We start from the raw sequence: 7,992 nt of genomic DNA, 5'->3' as shown, positions 1-7,992 counted from the left end.
AGTAGCTACAGTAGTTCATAGGCATATTTTGAAAGCAGATTTTTCTTCCAGAAAAAAAAAGCCAAAGCAGTTTTTTTTTTTTTTTTCCCCTACTGCTTTCTCTTTAGCAAATATATTTTTGCTCTCTGTATTTTACATGGTTGTGTTTTTTTGGTCTTAGGGAGATAGTGCTGAGAGGGAGATGTAAATAGTTTTTAAGTTTCCATATAATTTCTATGTATTTATTTTCAAAGTTGTCTGATTTTAAGACCCAAAGTTTGAATTGTACAGGGAAAATAAAACAATAGCAAGTAGAAGTTCTAACCAACAGTAATAAAAGATGCAAATCAAGATGATGATATGATTCATCACTTGAGTAATACATAAAGAAGAATTTCATCATAGCCCTTAGCGGATCAAAATAGGATCTGTTAACAATAGAAGTATCAGATGCCTGTCTGCCAAAGGATGAGAGCGCCATGGTAATTTCAGTCTGAAACCACAACGGTATTGTATTTTCTGCTCTCTCTTGTCAAGGGTTGGAGTCCCTTCCGTAAATCATACTTCAGCTGGAAAGCCGTGAATGGGAAATGTAAGGCCTGGCCCTAGACAGCACTTTTTGAGTGGAGTTTTTAGGAGAAGCTGCATCTTCTGAGTGTAGCACTAGCGTAAGAAACTTAGCTGCTGACCAGAGAACTCGTTTATTCATCAGGGACAGCATGAGGAGGAAACTTTGTCATTCTTGCAGTTCCTTGGTCAGAAATGCTTAGCCTTTGCTGCTGCAGTTCCTATTACTTTGTAGCAGACTGGAAGTTGAAGGTGATCTGTACCTTCTGATTTATTATTTCAGCTTTTCAGGTTCCTGTGCATCTCCTGTGCCTTCCTGTGAATTAAAAAGTGGGGCATGCAATTACATCGTCCCCCTCTTTCTCTCTCCTGCTGCTGTAGTTCTTTGTCTTGACCAAAGCCAACGGGGGTTTTGTGACTGCAGGAACAGGGCTCTTAGATATGTGACCTGATTTCCAGAAGTACTGGAATGAGATGCAGCTCGTTCGTGGTAGAGGAGAAACTTGTACATGAACAGTAACTTATTCCAACTAAAACATACATTGAGCCCAAAGGTAAGCTGTTTCTTCAGAAAACTTTTTAATATACTGTGCCGTGAAAGGAACAGCTTGGTGAGAACAGCACCAGTATTGGGGCAACCCCTTCTGTGGATTAGGTGCTCAGATAAAGCTCCTCTGCCTTTTCAGTAGCAAATGAACTTTTCTTAACTTAGGTTGTTCTGGTTCTGTGAGGTGATTCAGGTCCCCAGTTACTTGCACATCTGGTTTTGCACATGCTTTATTTTTTTAAAGCAGAGACTATTAATAATCTTCTTGCGAAGTGTTTCTTATGTTGTACTAAAACCTGTTTAAGTGAATTTTTACCCTCTTCTGGGGATTTTGGCTTTTATTCTACGTGAGCAAAACTTTTTGCTATGTATGATTAGATTATCTTGGGTTTTATTTCTTTGTTTTTTTCCTTTTCTCTTTCCCCTAGAGATGATATATCTAAAGAAACTGAATACTTTATCTGTTTCTGAGAGGAATGTATCATTTCAAACATATCTAGACTGCTGTTACAATCATCTGTTACTGTATAATTGGAGACTGAAGCTTATCAAGCCATAATCTTTAAATGTATCCTTTTCCTCACGGTACTCAAAGACACCCTAAACCCATCGTTCCTCTGATAATTAAAAATGAGCTAGATATTGTGTGTATTCCTCTAAGCCAGCACTGTAGGATACTGTTCTTAAATTGTGTTAAAAGCTTTCAGTCCTTTAGATAAATTACATGATAGCTTTTACCTGTGGAATGCAAATAGTCTTTTCTACCTGAGTCTTTTTTTTTTTTTTTTTGGTTAGTGTATTCATGTGCACTCATTAAAATGTTGAATTCTCTCTTTTCTGCAGGCACAACTTGAAGAGATTCAGGAGCACTCTGGAGTGAACCGGCAGGAAGCCTTGTAATACAACTGTGGCAATGAGAGTGGCTGTCCTCGGGAGATGCTGCAGCTCAGCTTTATCATGGTCTTCTTTCTTACACCTCCCAACATATGCACAAAGGACTTAATTTTGTTCAGGATTCGTATGGTGTAAAATAGTCATGGGTATGAGGTTTTTTCCTCCTTTTACTTGATGCCTACATGTTTCCTGCAGTCAGTGATGAAGTCTGTACTAAGTCTGCTGACATTTGGTCTGCTTTCAAGAGTTCTGAGTGACAGGTACTGTAAACATCCTACACTCTCAGCTGTGGAAACTTAGAAGGCTGGGAGAAGGCTGTTTACTCTCCCTGCCTCGGAAATCATCCGGAGGGCAAGGATGGAATATTGTGAACTCCATGTTCATTGTATTTCTGACAGCCTGTATTTCTTATTTTATGTTACAGTGTCAGTAAACAAGTGACAGCATTATATCATGCCGTCAGTGTCTTGCATTCTGACTGAGGTTCGAACCCATAATAAGAAGGGCCTTACAGATATGCCTTATCTGCCCTCCTGGTGTGAGGGAAACTTAAATAGTAGAAATAATACGTTACAATACCTTCACACTTAAATACGAGATAAAACAGACCTATTCTACCATTTGTTCATAGGTAGTGATACATACAAGTTACAGTGGAGACTTTCAGGTTCATGCATCAGAAGTCTATTTAATCGAAATCCTCCTTAAATGTTTGTGTCTTGTGTTCTAAGATTCAGTTCATGTTTTCCTACCCAAAAGAACTAGGAATGCCTGAAGGTAAAGAAGTTCTGGGGGACTTCAAGTTTCAGTTTCTTTTCAAAGAAATTGAGGTGTCAACAATGATTAGCTCCATCTCTAAATTAACTGAATTAAAGATGCAAGAGTATTTACCTTACATTCTCTACTTGCTTTTGTATGCTACTTGCTATCCAGACTATATTATTCTTTGTGCAATCTCTCTTCCTCTTCTTCCTTGTGTTTCTTTCTATTTCCCATTAGCTAAGTAGGGCTTCTCACTTTAAATGCAGAATAAGCTTAAACATTTTTTATCCTTTTAAATCTAATACCCTACTGGCACAGTCTAAATCCTCATGAAATGTAATTTTACAGCTATTCTTAAGCAGTGACTTTGGCAGAAAGAATATTATTCTGCCACTTTTTTTTATTCCTTTATTGGAAGGGACATCTTTTGTGCTTTCTAAGAAATTTTTCATAATGCGGATAAGTTCAAAGATCACCTTCTAGCTCCTTTTGTGATAGCATTCTTATGTCTAAAGATCCTGCTGCTTCAGTTTTTTAGCAAAGGTATTTAAATAAAAATCTCTGGTATAAGAGATGTTCTAGAGAGTTCAAATATCAGGGTTCAGAAAGTGATGGAGGTAGAAAGAGAACAGCAAAATGGTAGAAGATCGTGTAAGGATTTTCTACAAAATGGACAAAAAAGAATTCAAACCATTAGGTAGATCTCAAAAAAAAAAAGTACATGATTTAAAAAGGGTACATGATTTGAAACAATTATTTGGAAAAAGGAATTGGAGGGGAAAACAGCGTCATGGAGTCTTAGTGCTGTAGCCAAGGAGTATGTTCATGAGTTGAGGTCTGGCTGTGCAGTAACAAGTACCACTTTTTCGGGTTTGTGGGGTTTTAACTCAAGATTTGTATAGTGATGTTACAAGTAAGGTTAGTGTTACAAAATGATTGTTTTAAGGAGAAATGAGCTGTTCAGGCTAGTCAAACGATAGAGGGTAGTATTTCCTAACACACATGGTTCCCTTGGCAGAGAGAGATCTCCAAGGGTGATGGAGCACACAGCTACATCCTCCACTGTATGGCAACACTGCTTGTAGGCTGTGCTGCTGAGGAGAGACCTCCCCTTCAAAGGAAGTAGCATCCTGAATTTGTGTGTGTTTTTATTACTGTTATTTTATTTAGATTTGCTTTAGGTTTGGAACCATTATTTTCTGTCAAACAGAAAAACTTCTCTGTATTTAGCATTACCTATTTGTTGTCTAATGGTGAAATTCCATCTTTGATTTTATCAGTGTAAGCTGGGAGTGTTGGAGCTTTTCTCATGCATTCTTCCCTGGCCACTCTTTCCTGTCCTTTAACTTGTGCTGATACTGATGTTTGTTTAAACAGCGAGCTAGCTCAGTGGCTTGACCCAGCTGAAAATTAAACAAGCAAGCCAGCTTTTATCTGAATCAGCTGAGTAACAGCTTACTCCACCACTGTGATGCTGTTGCCTAAAATGGTAAGTAATTCCTTCACATATGGCCACTTTTTGAAGGACTAGAACAGAGTTTACGCTAAATAGACCATCAAATCCTAATACAATAAGAAGGCAAAATCACAGGAATTTGTATATTTTTGTATTTTATTTGGTATTATTCTGTCAATGCTGTTTGAAAGCAATTGGAGGTATGGTGCTAAGATAAATTCAGATAAAATTGCTTTAATTAACATTCTTGATTTATTGAAATCCATTCATGCTTCTGTTTCTTTGAAAGCTTTGTTTGTGAAGTCTAGTGGGCAAATGGTGTTGGACATGGGGAGCTACCAGTAATTTTTCTGCCTCCACACCTTTAATTGTAATGGTATCCTCTGATGTATTTGCACAAGGCCGAGCATTGTATAAATTGTGTTACTCCTAGATCATAAGGTTTTTTTTTGTTGTTGTTGTTTTTTTTTTTTTTTTCCCAGGTATCAGTTGCCAAGCCAAAGGCAAGCAAAATGTCCTTTTCTCTTGTTAATCTCATACTTGAAAGAGTCGAAGATTCTTTCCAGTCAATCGATTACACACAGAGCTTTCCCATTGTGAAGAAACATACAGGGCTTTTTCAAAACCCTGTTGCCTGTAATGAGTTTTGGATTGGGTCCACAGAGATGTAATTTGGAGAGCTACCACAGCAAGTCATCTGTGGGAAATCTTTGTTTGTAGGCATGGGCTTTTTCTCCTTAATGTGTGCCAAGATGCAAAACTGACTTTCTCCATGTTATTCTTGGCACTGCTCAGGAGAGTATCATTCTTACATGTTAAGCTCAACATGCTCAATCGACTGATTGATTTTGAATGAGGAGGAAGAAGGTAGTTATTACTTAATTTCCTTATTGTTCGGTGTAGGAGCTAGTGAAAATTACAATATCCAAACTTAACACAGGTGAAACATGACTTTTTTTAAGTTTCAAAGTGCTGCTAGTGACGGAAAGGAGAGATGAAGGGGAAAGAGAGGTGACTTCTTATCCAGAGAGAGGAAAATGATAACCCTGTTCCTTTTCAGTACAAACACTTTCTTGATAATACAGCGAAAGAGGGCAACAATTGTCCTTGATGCTTATACAAAAGTTGAGGATTTCTTTTATGCAGTAAATTTCACTGTCAGTGATTCTAATTCTGTGCATGAGAATTTAAAGTACTATCGCAAGCTATTGTACTTTGAAGACCTCTGTTCTAAATTCAAAGGAAAAGAAAGTTTGCTTTGAATGAAAGAGGGGAAGAAAAAGACATTATGTGGACTTCAGTCATAACTGCCCCTCAAATGAGCGGGTTCTAGATCTGAAATTTCTCTGCTGTAATTGAGATAAAAAACCATGTAAAAGTAACTGTCCTTTTACAAAATGTAAACAGGTGTGGAACATCTAATATTAATATGCATTTATATGCAAAAAGCAGATGAATGTATAATAGCATTCATTAAAGCGTATTACAGTTTAAAATAGATTAACTTAGTTAACATCTGAACAAACGCTTTTGCTTCAATTCTTGCTTCCTCCCAACTTAGGTTTTCCTTTTTATAAACCTCCTTGTACACTGAGTCTCTTAAAAAAGCACTTCTAATAAACAGAATGCAGAAGCTGAAGCTTCTTTTATTCCTGTGTGAAACTTCGCTTCTTGTCAGCCCTGGGCTCTATCCAAGACCTACTTAGCTACAGTTAGGCTTTTATTTCCTTATTTTGCTTTGTTAGCCTGAATTAAATGGAAAATAGGCTTCTGTAGCAATTGCTTCATATAATGAGCAAAGTTTAACTAACCAGTGTAGTCTGTGTCTACAAAGTATCTCGGAAGAGTTGAGGGCTTGCTTATTTTAGAGAGTGTAACGTGATGGCTAAATTACATCTCATTTCACTCTCCAAAAGGGAGATTTGAGTGAGGCTGTGTTGCATAAGCCTTACACTTGCAACACTCACTCCACTCCATGGGAGGAAATAGTTTTGTTCCTGCTGCAGTTAACAGGAAATTTTTGTTGCTGCCTCCATCCTGTTATTAAGGTGTTGAAGTAATACTGCAGAGAGAGGGACTAATCCTGGCTTTGGACAGTCTCTGCACTTCATTTTCTCTTTTGCAAAAGAAGACGATGCCTTCTCACCGGGGAGGGTACAGTAAGCAAAGAAACAGAAAAAAGAGTATTTCTTTTTGCAATGAAGCATGTTTCCTAAAATCATAAAATCACAATCTGGTTTGTCTCATTATGTTGCAGCCTTTCACAGTGATTCAGAGAGATTGTACCGCTCGGTTATACTACTGGGGAAGAACAAAGGACGTGCTTACTGCAAGACCTAGTGCAGCATTATCATAAAGGCTGCTAAAAGCTCCCTCTTGTGCTTTTGGTGTGATGCCATCCTCCCACCAGCTCCAAGCAGGCTTGCAGCACCTCTTCTAGTGGTGGTTTTGAGCATGGACATACAGGGCAGTTTGTGCAGTCATACCCAGGTAGCTGGGGTACAGAGGTACATTGCAGCACAGAAGTCAGCTCCAGGCCAGCCTCACCCCACTTTCTGAAACCCTGGGCATCCTCTTAGACTATGGTAGGGTCCAAGCCACCCCTGCTTTATTGCTTATGTCAGCAGGAATAACTTCCACTTCACCAGACGTAAAGCTGAAAACAAGTCAACATTTTACCTACCTTTTCAGATCCTTATTTATGCATCATATCCCTCCCTGGTGGTCTAGTGGTTAGGATTCGGCGCTTTCACCGCCGCAGCCCGGGTTCGATTCCCGGTCAGGGAAGAGTTTTTTGATGGGCAGAGGCCAATGGGATGAGGTTCAACGTGGCTAAGTGCTGCCAGGTCCTGCACTTTGGTCGCAACAACCCCATGTAACGCTACAGGCTTGGGGCAGAGTGGCTGGAAGGCTGTGCAGAGGAAAAGGATCTGGGGGTGTTGGTTGATGCTCGCCTGAACATGAGCTGGCAGTGTGCCCAGGTGGCCAAGAAGGCCAACGAGATCCTGGCTTGTATCAGGAATAGTGTAGCCAGCAGGACCAGGGAGGCGATCGTCCCCCTGTACTCTGCTGGTGAGGCCGCACCTCGTGTGCTGTGTTCAGTTTTGGGCCCCTCAGTACCAGAAGGACATCGAGGCCTTGGAGCATGTCCAGAGAAGGGCTACGAAGCTGGTGAAGGGCCTGGAGCACAAGTCCTGTGAGGAAAGGCTGAGGGAGCTGGGGTTGTTTAGTCTGGAGAAGAGGAGGCTCAGGGGAGACCTTATTGCTCTCTACAGCTACCTGAAACCTGAGCTGGGGGTCAGCCTCTTCTCACAGATAACCAGTGACAGGACTAGAGGGAATGGCCTCAAGTTGTGCCAGGGGAGGTTCAGGTTGGAAATGAGGAGACATTTCTTCTCAGAAAGAGCAGTCAGGTATTGGAAGGGGTTGCCCAGGGAGGTGGTGGAGTCACCGTCCCTGGGGGTGTTCGAGGAAAGGTTGGACGTGGTGCTTAGGGACATGGTTTAGTGGGTGACATGGGTGGTAGGGGGATGGTTGGACCAGATGATCTTGGAGGTCTTTTCCAATCTTAATGCTGCTGCTGCTGTGAAATGAGCAACCAGCTGACTTCTGGGCTCTGCATCATTTGAAGGCTGCCTTTCTCGAGTTATTTCTGCACATCCTAAAGCTCCCACTGGCTCAGGTGTTCTGAAAAAATGCTGCAGAGATAACTGCTGATGGGACAAGGATAGGTTGATGTTGACAAATGGAATAATTTCAGGATCTGTGAAATTCTTGTTCTCCTTGG

General features: G+C 40.3%; 1 non-coding gene across 1 annotated transcript; it reads left to right on the top strand.

The window, feature by feature from the left end:
• Nucleotides 1-6,920: 6,920 nt before the first annotated feature.
• Nucleotides 6,921-6,992, top strand: TRNAE-UUC (transfer RNA glutamic acid (anticodon UUC)). The gene has a single exon. It is a non-coding gene; the product is annotated as a tRNA-Glu (tRNA).
• Nucleotides 6,993-7,992: the final 1,000 nt, after the last annotated feature.

This window comes from Cygnus atratus, chromosome 3 (assembly GCF_013377495.2).
Source record: "Cygnus atratus isolate AKBS03 ecotype Queensland, Australia chromosome 3, CAtr_DNAZoo_HiC_assembly, whole genome shotgun sequence".
NCBI lineage: Eukaryota > Metazoa > Chordata > Aves > Anseriformes > Anatidae > Cygnus > Cygnus atratus.
The sequence above is the reverse complement of the archived record's forward strand: the minus strand, read 5'-3'. Positions and strand labels throughout refer to the sequence as shown.